Source organism: Nuphar pumila, chromosome 1 (assembly GCF_984573655.1).
Source record: "Nuphar pumila chromosome 1, dmNupPumi1.hap1.1, whole genome shotgun sequence".
NCBI lineage: Eukaryota > Viridiplantae > Streptophyta > Magnoliopsida > Nymphaeales > Nymphaeaceae > Nuphar > Nuphar pumila.
The window spans coordinates 142,299,057-142,314,509 of NC_143249.1; positions in this window are offsets into that span (position 1 = coordinate 142,299,057).

A 15,453-nucleotide genomic window follows, 5' to 3' on the forward strand; every position below is an offset into this window, starting at 1 on the left:
TGTATTTACTTACGCCGTCGCGTCGAACGATGCCAAGGCTTCTGCTTTGTTATATATGTAGAATATTTCGTTCAGTTACACACCCTGAACAATAGTATATGCATTTCTTTACGCCGCCGCTGTATAAAGCACAGGCTTCTGCTTATACTACATATATAGCGCATAAATGAGCGTTCAAATGGAGATCAAACTCCAAATCGCCCATGCGATTCCTTGACCGCTCCTCGTTCAAGATTCTGCTTGACGAATGAAGCCCCTATTGGAAAGGCTTCGGTTTTTGGCAAAATGCTCTTTACGTAATGACTAAGTCAATTTCGTATGGCCTGGCTATGGCCAAGGGTTCCTGCAACCTTGATGGATGCAAAGTACGCACAACGGTGCGCATCCATTTCCCGAATTAAGCGTGGCGATTTCCTACCAAAGAGGGGAGATGCCGCTGAAATGGATAAAAGAAACGCACGCTTTCTCCGTAAAAGAGAGGAAGTGCTGCTGAAATTTCTGAAGAAGCTAAGAATAGCTCAGAAAGAACGTAGCAGGATACTCTGACATATAGCAGAGTGCTACCCAGTTCATGGTTTGCCCTCTACAACGTAGAAGGGTTCGTCGCACCACTGCCGGTAGAGCAGGGGAGGTGCTGACGAAATGGTTGGCAGAAGAGCTGCCGGAACCAATGGAACGGCATAATGATGTCCGTTGATGGAACGATGCCAGATCGGCTCGTATCCTTGTGCCTGCAAGGGCACCTTGCTCGTAAGGGCCGCTGAGCCGGAGTAGAGGTTGCGCCTTGGCTAGGTTTGGACTCGTTGCGTAAAAATACGCCGAGTAGCCGATCTATTTAGATCGAGTCATATGCATGCTCATTGACAACGGTTACACAACCAGACTCGTAAGGGCCGAAGAGCCAGAGTGTGTTGTTTCCACCCAAAGAGGTGTGATGCTCGTGGTGGCCGAAGTGCCAAAGAGCGGTGTTCTGCATGCATATGAATAAGACTTAAGGTCGCACATACCCCGTGGTTGAAGATCGTGTTAGGGGTACCCCCTCAGTAATGACTGTGTTGGGGAAGACTGAATGGGGTCGGGTACATACTCCCGTAGTGCTGAAAGCACGGGCTGCCTAAATGGCATGCAGATTCTGTCCAAGTAATTGTAAGACTGGCAGACCCCTTCAGGAATTATGCTCACTGTGGAATGACAGTGATGGTACAGCCTTGAGTGACATGTATTTTACTTTGGACCTGATAGAGTCCACGATGGCCTCAGTCACTCATGGGTTTTGGGGTCGTGGTTATCCTTAAGATCTAAGGATTGAACCCAACTACTGCAAGTAGAGGATGCATCCGAATATGGGCCTAGTAGGATTCTCCCAGTTGAAACACACTGCCCTACTATGGATAGGGTCAACAGGCCTCTGGGGTATCTAAAATACATAGAATAATCAACCCCCAGAACGTCGCGTTGATGCCCGGACAATAGCTCTACCTGCGTACCAAAGGCGGGAGCGGTTAATTATCAAACAATGCATTAGTTCTAGGTACAGCGATGCTTTGAATGTATGAGTGGATGACGTGTTGAGTCAGTCCTGCATAACCTTTGTGAAGGTGTCATGTTCGGTATACTACTGGACCGACTGGGCAAAGACCCGTGTTGTATCCGCACGACTAAGCGAAGCTCGAGGAGTTGTCCTTAGATGCGTGGGATATGGATGTGCCAAGTATGAAGACTTGAGCTAGACATCACTTTGAGACCCGGAAGAGGTCATGGCTAAGTCGTGGAGACTTATGCGGCTATTCAAATCACAGCCCTGAAAAGGCTTGCTCTAAGTCATGAAGACTCGAGCGGATGTTCAACTCATAGCCCTAAGGAGGCTCCTGCGATATACGCTAAGTCTTGGAGGCTTGAGCGTCGTTATTGCGCATTGCGACCCTGAGTGGTCATTATCGTGCTTGAGTTGAATGGTTACATGATTGCATGCTTACCAGACCATCAGTGGTTCTGACCCCGTTTTATGGGGATTTCAGGTGTTGGACCTGCGTGGCGATATGCGGAGCAAGGCGGCATCGAGTTCTAGGGTTTCTCTAGACAGAGTTGTACTGCTTCCTTTTTATTGAACCTACACTGCTCTCCTAAGCAGTAGTGTTGTAATAAACATATGTTTTCGATAAAATGGAACACTTTGGTGGTCAATGAGTTGCTTGGCCACATACCTGCAACGTGCTCGGAGTTTTCTAAAACTGACGACTCATTATCGTCTGATTCCGCTGCTAAAAGCTTTTCTAAGTTCCGCTGCAAAGAAAAAAAAAAGAAATTCATGAAAATTTTAACTTAGCTTTGTTTTGGAAATCCGGGGCGTTACAGAATTGGTATCAGAGCATGAGTCTGAGAAACCTGGTTCAAGATCCGTCATGGTCCCGATATCGCACTGTAAGTATATGTTTTTATACTTTTGTTCTGATCTGGGTGCATCTTTGTATAGATGGCAACTCATGACTCGCGTGGATATTGCTATCGCTGCAAGGTCATGCACGATGAGTGGATATGCCCGTATGAAGTCCAAGACTGCCAATATTGTGGCCAAGATGGGCATTCCGCCAACAAATGCCAAAGGAAATATACCGCCGATATGGGTCGGCGGACTTCAAAGGGTCTCAGGGATGAGACTTCGCGTGTCAGTGGACCGCATCACTTTAGTGTTGGGAGCAACCATACCCCAACATCTTTTGATGAATTACCAAGGCTGAGGGATTTTGATTTGAACTTCCCTGCAGAAGTCTATCACTCGCCAAGCTACCATCCGGCATCACATATGCCGAGCGTAAATGGCAGGAACAAAAGAGGGGATTCTTTCTGTTCGCCAATCATTATTCCAGACTCCCAGAGTCTTGATCTTGCTGACTGGGAAAGTGGACTGGAGTCTCTCATATATCCCCAGTATTCGCTTGCTAGTGCGGAAGTGTCGCCCAAGCCAAAGCTAGTAGTACCTGCACCAAGGCCATGTGGCAATAGATGGACCTTTTGGAGTTCGTCTTCATCAAAGAAATCCAAGTCTTAAAGAGACTGGTGATGTTTTGGAGTCAGTAGACTCATGTATATAGTTTCTCAACGCCTAAAGTCTGCCAGTGCGGCATGACATTTTGTTTAAGGCGATGCTTGTGTAAATGTGATGTATATTAAGTAAATAAAGCTTTTTACTTCCTCATATACATCGAGAAACTAAAAACAAGTGCATGTGTGTGCATAGATAAATGGCTCCTACGACGAGGAGAACCATACCAAGCGAGGAGTCCCATACGCAAGGATTCCTGTTGGAGACACTCAACAACCTGGTTACCGCCATCCGTGAAACGAGGCCAGAACCAGTCGCACCACGAAACGAGCACCTGGGAGGAGTGACTTATGAGAAGTTCCTCAAGCTTGACCCGCCAGTTTTCATTGGCAGAGCCGATCCTGAGCTCGCGGAGAGTTGGATCGAAGAGACAGAACGTGCCTTCTCAGTACTGGGAGTACCAGAAGAGAAGAAGACCAACTTTGGCACGTATCGATTAAAAGATAATGCACGGAAGTGGTGGGATACCACTAAACTTATCTAGTTCTCACAAGTCGAAGTCATTCCTTGGACTGACTTTCGGAGGACTTTTGTGGATAACTACTTCCCGTTGCATTCCAGAAACAAGAAAAAGATGGAGTTTCTGGAGTTGGAACAGGGCGGTATGAGTCTAATGGACTATACCACCAAATTTCAGAATCTAGAGCGCTACTGCTCTCGATTGTTCGAAACAGACCAAGAAAGGGCCGACAAATATGTGAATGGTCTGCGCGAAGGGCTGCGATCTCGAGTGATAACAAGCATGCCTTCGACTTTTCAGGCTGCGGTAGCAGCAACTTCAAAAATCCAAGAGGATTGGGCGCGATCTAAAGTGATCATAGCAAAGAAGCACATAGTGAATGGTGGGAATCGTAAAAGGACATTCCCAAGTGGCCAGGGTTCACGACAACCCTTTCAAAAGAAGAAGTTCCAAGGAGGGAACAACACTCAGCAAGTCGTGAGGCCAAGACAGAACACAACTCTGAATGGTCAGTCGTCCAACTTCAGCTGCCCAAGGTGTCGTATGAACCACCCCGGAAAGCCATGTCCTCGTGACATTGGTGGGTGCTTGTATTGTGACAAGATGGGCCACTTTATAAGGGATTGCGCCAAGAAGGCTGCAGATGAACAGAGGAGTAGTGCCGGATCTGCCAGACCCTCTCGACCAGCACCACAACGTTCTCAGTTTCAACGACCTCCACCTAGAGTAGAACAAAGGCCTGCTGCAGGTCGTGTATATGCTGTAACGACTGAACAAGTCAAAAATGGTGACCTGATTGAAGGCACCGTACCTGTTAATGGACATGCAGCTTACGTCTTGTTTGATTGTGGTGCTAATCATACGTTTATCTCTGACGATTTCACCGAACAACTCCACGCTTCGGTGCAACCGATTGATAAAATGATCGAAGTATATAACCCGTTGGGTTCACGCACCAAATGTATCCGGTGTGTGAAAAATTTGGATATTGAGATAGCAGGGCAACACTTGCCTACTGACGCCATCCTGATCGATATGGTACAGTACGATGTCATTCTGGGAATGAATTGGTTGGCTCAGAATAATGCCAAGATTCTGTGCCGCGAGGGCAGAGTGATTCTATCTCGACCCGGATTGCCTAAGATGGAGTACCGGTTATCCAAACCAGTTCCACAGAAAAGGCTCATATCAGCACTTAAGGTACAAAAATACCTTAGGAAGGGTTGTGTGGCCTTCCTGTTGAGTCTCTCGGTGGAAAAATCCAATGACCAACCCCTTGAGAGTTTGGAAGTGGTGCGGGAGTTTCCCGATGTGTTTCCTGAGGAATTTCCAGGACTTCCGCCACTTCGTGAGGTTGAATTTGGAATTCAATCCTTACCTGGAACAACGCCGATATCCAAAGCCCCGTATCGAATGGCGCCAGCTGAACTCAGTGAGTTGAAGTGTCAGTTGGAAGAACTGATGGAACAAGGGTTCATCCGACCGAGTGTGTCACCGTGGGGAGCCCCGGTACTATTTGTAAAGAAGAAGGATGGATCCCTTCGGTTATGCATCGATTATCGGATGCTTAACCAGGCAACTGTTAAAAATAAGTACCCGTTGCCTCGGATTGAGGACTTATTCGATCAGCTCAGAACAGCGAGGGTGTTCTCCAAGATCGACCTCAGGTCTGGGTACCATCAGCTCAGAGTAAAGGAAGAGGATATACCCAAGACAGCCTTCAGAACGAGATACGGCCATTATGAGTTCGTAGTAATGCCCTTCGGACTCACTAATGCGCCTGCTGCCTTTATGGATCTAATGAACCGGATATTCAGACCATATTTGGATAGCTTTGTCATCGTCTTTATTGATGACATTCTCGTATATTCTGAGAACAAGGAACAACACGTGGAGCACTTGAAAATCGTCTTGAAAACCCTTCAAGATAACCAACTCTATGCTAAGTTTTCAAAATGTGAATTCTGGCTAGACAAAGTGATGTTCCTTGGTCATGTGATCTCAAAAGATGGAATCGCAGTGGATCCTGCGAAGGTGGAAGCTGTGATGGACTGGAAGCAGCCAGAAAATATCACTGAGGTCCGTAGCTTCCTTGGACTTGCCGGATATTATCGGAAGTTCATACAAGACTTCTCCCGAATCGCCGTACCGATGACGAAATTACTTAAAAAGAGAGTCAAGTTTGAATGGACTGACCAGTGTAAGGAGTGCTTTGAGGTTCTCAAACAGAGGCTTACCACTGCCCCTGTCCTTACCTTACCTTCTGGTCAGGGAGGCTTCGTTGCTTATACCGATGCCTCGGGAACAGGTCTGGGTTGTGTGTTGATGCAGCATGGCAAAGTAATCGCCTATGCATCACAACAGTTGAGGGTCCATGAGAAAAACTATCCAACCCACGACTTGGAGCTTGCCGCGGTAGTGTTCGCGCTTAAAATCTGGCGAAACTACCTGTATGGAGAGAAATTTGAGGTCATGTCGGACCATAAAAGCCTAAAATACCTCTTTTCTCAAAAAGAACTCAATATGCGGCAACGGCGATGGCTGGAATTCCTCAAAGACTATGAATTCACGCTTTCCTATCACCCTGGAAAGGCGAATGTTGTAGCAGATGCCCTTAGTCGCAAGACTGTTGGCACTCTGGCCAGCCTAACCGGACAATGGAAGTTGATGGAGGATTTCGTCAAGTGGAAGCCATTTTTGGCTGATTCAGGTAGAATCCAAATGTCATGTTTGACGATCCACATTGAGTTCCTCGATCGCATCGTAGCCGAACAGTTCAAGGATCCCCAGTACTTGGAATTGAAAGCTCGTGCTGAAAAAGATAACACTTTCTTCCATTTGAAAGAAGATGGAGGAATATGGATGGAAGAAAGAATTTGGGTTCCAAATAACCCTGAGCTAAGACAGGAAGTACTCCAGGAGGCTCATAATAGCAAGTACACCATTCACCCTGGAGGTACGAAGATGTTCAGAGATTTACAGAGAAAGTACTGGTGGAGGGGTATGAAACGTGATGTGGCTACGTTTGTCTCGAAGTGTTTGATCTGCCAGCAAGTTAAGATCGAACATCAGCGCCCTGGTGGAAAGATGCAACGGATCGAGATTCCAGAATGGAAATGGGAAGGCATTACGATGGATTTCATCGTTGGATTGCCTCGATCCAAGAGACAACACGATTCGATATGGGTGATCGTGGACAGACTCACCAAGTCTGCTCACTTCCTGCCAATCAACACTCGATACTCAACTGAACGATTGGCAGGGATCTACATTCGGGAAATCGTTAGACTCCATGGAGTGCCGATTTCGATCATATCCGATCGTGACCCGAAGTTCACCTCTCACTTTTGGGAGCAGCTTCAGAGAGCCCTGGGGACGAAACTCAAGTTCAGTACAGCATTCCATCCCCAAACAGATGGGCAATCAGAACGAACCATACAGACTCTTGAAGATATGCTAAGAGCCTGTATGCTGGAATGGAAAGGTGATTGGGATTCCCACCTAGCGTTGGCTGAATTTGCTTATAATAATAGCCACCACGCTAGCATTGGGATGGTACCGTATGAAGCCTTGTATGGACGACCCTGTAGATCACCAATCCATTGGGGTGAAGTGGGTGAGCGAACCTTGGACTCACCCATTGTGTTGCAGCATTATACTGAGCAAGTCCACATGATCATAAAGAAGCTACTGACTGCTCAGAGTCGATAGAAGAGCTACGCCGATCAGCGGCGTAGGGAACTCACTTTTGCGGTTGAAGATAAGGTTTTTATCAAGGTCTCTCCAACCAAGAGTGTGTTTAGTTTTGGAAAGAAGGGGAAGCTCAGCCCAAGATTCGTTGGTCCCTTCGAAGTTTTGAGCCGGATCGGAGAGACTGCCTACTGAGTAGCATTGCCACCACAATACGCACAAATACATGATGTATTTCACGTATCAATGCTTAGAAAGTACGTTCATGATCCTTCTCACGTCATTCAACATGAAGACATTGACATCCGAGAAGATATGACGGTAGAAGAAAGGCCAGTGGAGATCATGGACCGACGGGAGCAAGTGCTAAGAACGAAGGTCATTCCACTTGTTAAAGTGAGGTGGCAGCATCATGGAATCGATGATTGCACTTGGGAGCCTGAATCGGATATGCGGGATAAATATCCTGAACTCTTCACCTTGTACTCTTAGCTGAATTTCGCGGACGAAATTCCTTTAAGGGGGTAATGATGTAAGACCCGCAATTTTTCAGAAAATATCTGAATAAAATTCATGAGGCATTTACCGGTAAAAATAGCATTTCTTCTCAGAATGCAAAACGAATCAATTCCTGCGAGCCAGTTATACTTAGGATATTCGTCGAATCGCGAATATATGCTCAAACACTCTGGAAGCCATAACTTCCTACCTGAATGAAATCAAAGGATTCCTACGAGCCAACTTTCTTAGTTACGTCAATACGAAGAAAATGGCGTACTAAGAATTTTTCGGAAAAAATCGCCGGAAACCCGAAATTCTTGCGGGACCCACGGAAATATTGGTGGGACCCACAGAAATATTCCTCAGAAAATATCTGGTGGGACCCACAAAAATATCCCATGGAATATCCAAGTGGGCCCCACACCAAGGAACCTCTTGGAATTAAAAAGAAGCCAAGGGGGTAGAAGGGGCATGAGAAAATCCAAGAGGAGGTGGGCTTGGGCTATAAATAGCCCTCCCCACTCTCTCTCTTCTCATAAAAATCGACCCCCTCTCTCTCTTGCCTTCTCTCTCTCTCCTAAACCTCCCCTACCTAGCCTAGCCCACCTGAGCCCACCTGACCTGGTCTGAGCCTGCCTGACTTAGCCTGAGCCTGCCTGACCTGGTCCTAACCCACCTGACCTGGGTCTGAACCCACTTGACCTGGTCCAAACCCAGTTGACTTGACTTGAACCTAGTTGGGTTTAAAGTCAAAGTCAAAGTCCTTTTTGGTCCAGATTCCGGTTTGGATTTCTGAACCCAGACTTAGCCTACTTGAGCTGAGTTCGAACCTGCTGAACCCAGTTGACTTGGATCGAACCCTGTTTGGTTCAAACCACTTAGGTTGAGTAGCTTGACCTACTCTACCTCTTTCTCAACTAAGTCAGCTTCATCTGACTTAGTCTGACCTCTCGAAGGAAGGCTCGAAGCCAAAGAAGCAACCCGGAGCCGTTTCTTCCACGATTTGAAGTAAGTTCGCTTCGTTGATCCATCTCTCTCAAGTATTTGACTGTTTGTATATAGAATATACTTTCTGAAGTAGTATCTTGCTTTAGTTCTTGATTGAGCCCTTTTTGGACACTTCGGTGTTCACCCGCTCGTCTCGTAACTATCATCGGATATATCTATGTTCAAACACGCAGTATTTGCGTTCTTCAAAATGGTATCTCGCTTTAGTTCTTGGTTGAGCCCTTTAGGACACTTCGGTGTTCACCCGCTCGCCTCGTAACTATCGTTGGATGCGGATCTAGGTGTATATCTGCTGATTCTGCCGACGCGTCTTATATCGCACAGGCTATGTAATTTACCTTTGCCGTCGCGTCATATGATGCCAAGGCTCCTGCTTTCTGCAATGTATTTACTTACGCCGTCGCGTCGAACGATGCCAAGGCTTCTGCTTTGTTATATATGTAGAATATTTCGTTCAGTTACACACCCTGAACAATAGTATATGCATTTCTTTACGCCGCCGCTGTATAAAGCACAGGCTTCTGCTTATACTACATATATAGCGCATAAATGAGCGTTCAAATGGAGATCAAACTCCAAATCGCCCATGCGATTCCTTGACCGCTCCTCGTTCAAGATTCTGCTTGACGAATGAAGCCCCTATTGGAAAGGCTTCGGTTTTTGGCAAAATGCTCTTTACGTAATGACTAAGTCAATTTCGTATGGCCTGGCTATGGCCAAGGGTTCCTGCAACCTTGATGGATGCAAAGTACGCACAACGGTGCGCATCCATTTCCCGAATTAAGCGTGGCGATTTCCTACCAAAGAGAGGAGATGCCGCTGAAATGGATAAAAGAAACGCACGCTTTCTCCGTAAAAGAGAGGAAGTGCTGCTGAAATTTCTGAAGAAGCTAAGAATAGCTCAGAAAGAACGTAGCAGGATACTCTGACATATAGCAGAGTGCTACCCAGTTCATGGTTTGCCCTCTACAACGTAGAAGGGTTCGTCGCACCACTGCCGGTAGAGCAGGGGAGGTGCTGACGAAATGGTTGGCAGAAGAGCTGCCGGAACCAATGGAACAGCATAATGATGTCCGTTGATGGAACGATGCCAGATCGGCTCGTATCCTTGTGCCTGCAAGGGCACCTTGCTCGTAAGGGCCGCTGAGCCGGAGTAGAGGTTGCGCCTTGGCTAGGTTTGGACTCGTTGCGTAAAAATATGCCGAGTAGCCGATCTATTTAGATCGAGTCATATGCATGCTCATTGAGAACGGTTACACAACCAGACTCGTAAGGGCCGAAGAGCCAGAGTGTGTTGTTTCCACCCAAAGAGGTGTGATGCTCGTGGTGGCCGAAGTGCCAAAGAGCGGTGTTCTGCATGCATATGAATAAGACTTAAGGTCGCACATACCCCGCGGTTGAAGATCGTGTTAGGGGTACCCCCTCAGTAATGACTGTGTTGGGGAAGACTGAATGGGGTCGGGTACATACTCCCGTAGTGCTGAAAGCACGGGCTGCCTAAATGGCATGCAGATTCTGTCCAAGTAATTGTAAGACTGGCAGACCCCTTCAGGAATTATGCTCACTGTGGAATGACAGTGATGGTACAGCCTTGAGTGACATGTATTTTACTTTGGACCTGATAGAGTCCACGATGGCCTCAGTCACTCATGGGTTTTGGGGTCGTGGTTATCCTTAAGATCTAAGGATTGAACCCAACTACTGCAAGTAGAGGATGCATCCGAATATGGGCCTAGTAGGATTCTCCCAGTTGAAACACACTGCCCTACTATGGATAGGGTCAACAGGCCTCTGGGGTATCTAAAATACATAGAATAATCAACCCCCAGAACGTCGCGTTGATGCCCGGACAATAGCTCTACCTGCGTACCAAAGGCGGGAGCGGTTAATTATCAAACAATGCATTAGTTCTAGGTACAGCGATGCTTTGAATGTATGAGTGGATGACGTGTTGAGTCAGTCCTGCATAACCTTTGTGAAGGTGTCATGTTCGGTATACTACTGGACCGACTGGGCAAAGACCCGTGTTGTATCCGCACGACTAAGCGAAGCTCGAGGAGTTGTCCTTAGATGCGTGGGATATGGATGTGCCAAGTATGAAGACTTGAGCTAGACATCACTTTGAGACCCGGAAGAGGTCATGGCTAAGTCGTGGAGACTTATGCGGCTATTCAAATCACAGCCCTGAAAAGGCTTGCTCTAAGTCATGAAGACTCGAGCGGATGTTCAACTCATAGCCCTAAGGAGGCTCCTGCGATATACGCTAAGTCTTGGAGGCTTGAGCGTCGTTATTGCGCATTGCGACCCTGAGTGGTCATTATCGTGCTTGAGTTGAATGGTTACATGATTGCATGCTTACCAGACCATCAGTGGTTCTGACCCCGTTTTATGGGGATTTCAGGTGTTGGACCTGCGTGGCGATATGCGGAGCAAGGCGGCATCGAGTTCTAGGGTTTCTCTAGACAGAGTTGTACTGCTTCCTTTTTATTGAACCTACACTGCTCTCCTAAGCAGTAGTGTTGTAATAAACATATGTTTTCGATAAAATGGAACACTTTGGTGGTCAATGAGTTGCTTGGCCACATACCTGCAACGTGCTCGGAGTTTTCTAAAACTGACGACTCATTATCGTCTGATTCCGCTGCTAAAAGCTTTTCTAAGTTCCGCTGCAAAGAAAAAAAAAAGAAATTCATGAAAATTTTAACTTAGCTTTGTTTTGGAAATCCGGGGCGTTACAGAATTGGTATCAGAGCATGAGTCTGAGAAACCTGGTTCAAGATCCGTCATGGTCCCGATATCGCACTGTAAGTATATGTTTTTATACTTTTGTTCTGATCTGGGTGCATCTTTGTATAGATGGCAACTCATGACTCGCGTGGATATTGCTATCGCTGCAAGGTCATGCACGATGAGTGGATATGCCCGTATGAAGTCCAAGACTGCCAATATTGTGGCCAAGATGGGCATTCCGCCAACAAATGCCAAAGGAAATATACCGCCGATATGGGTCGGCGGACTTCAAAGGGTCTCAGGGATGAGACTTCGCGTGTCAGTGGACCGCATCACTTTAGTGTTGGGAGCAACCATACCCCAACATCTTTTGATGAATTACCAAGGCTGAGGGATTTTGATTTGAACTTCCCTGCAGAAGTCTATCACTCGCCAAGCTACCATCCGGCATCACATATGCCGAGCGTAAATGGCAGGAACAAAAGAGGGGATTCTTTCTGTTCGCCAATCATTATTCCAGACTCCCAGAGTCTTGATCTTGCTGACTGGGAAAGTGGACTGGAGTCTCTCATATATCCCCAGTATTCGCTTGCTAGTGCGGAAGTGTCGCCCAAGCCAAAGCTAGTAGTACCTGCACCAAGGCCATGTGGCAATAGATGGACCTTTTGGAGTTCGTCTTCATCAAAGAAATCCAAGTCTTAAAGAGACTGGTGATGTTTTGGAGTCAGTAGACTCATGTATATAGTTTCTCAACGCCTAAAGTCTGCCAGTGCGGCATGACATTTTGTTTAAGGCGATGCTTGTGTAAATGTGATGTATATTAAGTAAATAAAGCTTTTTACTTCCTCATATACATCGAGAAACTAAAAACAAGTGCATGTGTGTGCATAGATAAATGGCTCCTACGACGAGGAGAACCATACCAAGCGAGGAGTCCCATACGCAAGGATTCCTGTTGGAGACACTCAACAACCTGGTTACCGCCATCCGTGAAACGAGGCCAGAACCAGTCGCACCACGAAACGAGCACCTGGGAGGAGTGACTTATGAGAAGTTCCTCAAGCTTGACCCGCCAGTTTTCATTGGCAGAGCCGATCCTGAGCTCGCGGAGAGTTGGATCGAAGAGACAGAACGTGCCTTCTCAGTACTGGGAGTACCAGAAGAGAAGAAGACCAACTTTGGCACGTATCGATTAAAAGATAATGCACGGAAGTGGTGGGATACCACTAAACTTATCTAGTTCTCACAAGTCGAAGTCATTCCTTGGACTGACTTTCGGAGGACTTTTGTGGATAACTACTTCCCGTTGCATTCCAGAAACAAGAAAAAGATGGAGTTTCTGGAGTTGGAACAGGGCGGTATGAGTCTAATGGACTATACCACCAAATTTCAGAATCTAGAGCGCTACTGCTCTCGATTGTTCGAAACAGACCAAGAAAGGGCCGACAAATATGTGAATGGTCTGCGCGAAGGGCTGCGATCTCGAGTGATAACAAGCATGCCTTCGACTTTTCAGGCTGCGGTAGCAGCAACTTCAAAAATCCAAGAGGATTGGGCGCGATCTAAAGTGATCATAGCAAAGAAGCACATAGTGAATGGTGGGAATCGTAAAAGGACATTCCCAAGTGGCCAGGGTTCACGACAACCCTTTCAAAAGAAGAAGTTCCAAGGAGGGAACAACACTCAGCAAGTCGTGAGGCCAAGACAGAACACAACTCTGAATGGTCAGTCGTCCAACTTCAGCTGCCCAAGGTGTCGTATGAACCACCCCGGAAAGCCATGTCCTCGTGACATTGGTGGGTGCTTGTATTGTGACAAGATGGGCCACTTTATAAGGGATTGCGCCAAGAAGGCTGCAGATGAACAGAGGAGTAGTGCCGGATCTGCCAGACCCTCTCGACCAGCACCACAACGTTCTCAGTTTCAACGACCTCCACCTAGAGTAGAACAAAGGCCTGCTGCAGGTCGTGTATATGCTGTAACGACTGAACAAGTCAAAAATGGTGACCTGATTGAAGGCACCGTACCTGTTAATGGACATGCAGCTTACGTCTTGTTTGATTGTGGTGCTAATCATACGTTTATCTCTGACGATTTCACCGAACAACTCCACGCTTCGGTGCAACCGATTGATAAAATGATCGAAGTATATAACCCGTTGGGTTCACGCACCAAATGTATCCGGTGTGTGAAAAATTTGGATATTGAGATAGCAGGGCAACACTTGCCTACTGACGCCATCCTGATCGATATGGTACAGTACGATGTCATTCTGGGAATGAATTGGTTGGCTCAGAATAATGCCAAGATTCTGTGCCGCGAGGGCAGAGTGATTCTATCTCGACCCGGATTGCCTAAGATGGAGTACCGGTTATCCAAACCAGTTCCACAGAAAAGGCTCATATCAGCACTTAAGGTACAAAAATACCTTAGGAAGGGTTGTGTGGCCTTCCTGTTGAGTCTCTCGGTGGAAAAATCCAATGACCAACCCCTTGAGAGTTTGGAAGTGGTGCGGGAGTTTCCCGATGTGTTTCCTGAGGAATTTCCAGGACTTCCGCCACTTCGTGAGGTTGAATTTGGAATTCAATCCTTACCTGGAACAACGCCGATATCCAAAGCCCCGTATCGAATGGCGCCAGCTGAACTCAGTGAGTTGAAGTGTCAGTTGGAAGAACTGATGGAACAAGGGTTCATCCGACCGAGTGTGTCACCGTGGGGAGCCCCGGTACTATTTGTAAAGAAGAAGGATGGATCCCTTCGGTTATGCATCGATTATCGGATGCTTAACCAGGCAACTGTTAAAAATAAGTACCCGTTGCCTCGGATTGAGGACTTATTCGATCAGCTCAGAACAGCGAGGGTGTTCTCCAAGATCGACCTCAGGTCTGGGTACCATCAGCTCAGAGTAAAGGAAGAGGATATACCCAAGACAGCCTTCAGAACGAGATACGGCCATTATGAGTTCGTAGTAATGCCCTTCGGACTCACTAATGCGCCTGCTGCCTTTATGGATCTAATGAACCGGATATTCAGACCATATTTGGATAGCTTTGTCATCGTCTTTATTGATGACATTCTCGTATATTCTGAGAACAAGGAACAACACGTGGAGCACTTGAAAATCGTCTTGAAAACCCTTCAAGATAACCAACTCTATGCTAAGTTTTCAAAATGTGAATTCTGGCTAGACAAAGTGATGTTCCTTGGTCATGTGATCTCAAAAGATGGAATCGCAGTGGATCCTGCGAAGGTGGAAGCTGTGATGGACTGGAAGCAGCCAGAAAATATCACTGAGGTCCGTAGCTTCCTTGGACTTGCCGGATATTATCGGAAGTTCATACAAGACTTCTCCCGAATCGCCGTACCGATGACGAAATTACTTAAAAAGAGAGTCAAGTTTGAATGGACTGACCAGTGTAAGGAGTGCTTTGAGGTTCTCAAACAGAGGCTTACCACTGCCCCTGTCCTTACCTTACCTTCTGGTCAGGGAGGCTTCGTTGCTTATACCGATGCCTCGGGAACAGGTCTGGGTTGTGTGTTGATGCAGCATGGCAAAGTAATCGCCTATGCATCACAACAGTTGAGGGTCCATGAGAAAAACTATCCAACCCACGACTTGGAGCTTGCCGCGGTAGTGTTCGCGCTTAAAATCTGGCGAAACTACCTGTATGGAGAGAAATTTGAGGTCATGTCGGACCATAAAAGCCTAAAATACCTCTTTTCTCAAAAAGAACTCAATATGCGGCAACGGCGATGGCTGGAATTCCTCAAAGACTATGAATTCACGCTTTCCTATCACCCTGGAAAGGCGAATGTTGTAGCAGATGCCCTTAGTCGCAAGACTGTTGGCACTCTGGCCAGCCTAACCGGACAATGGAAGTTGATGGAGGATTTCGTCAAGTGGAAGCCATTTTTGGCTGATTCAGGTAGAATCCAAATGTCATGTTTGACGATCCACATT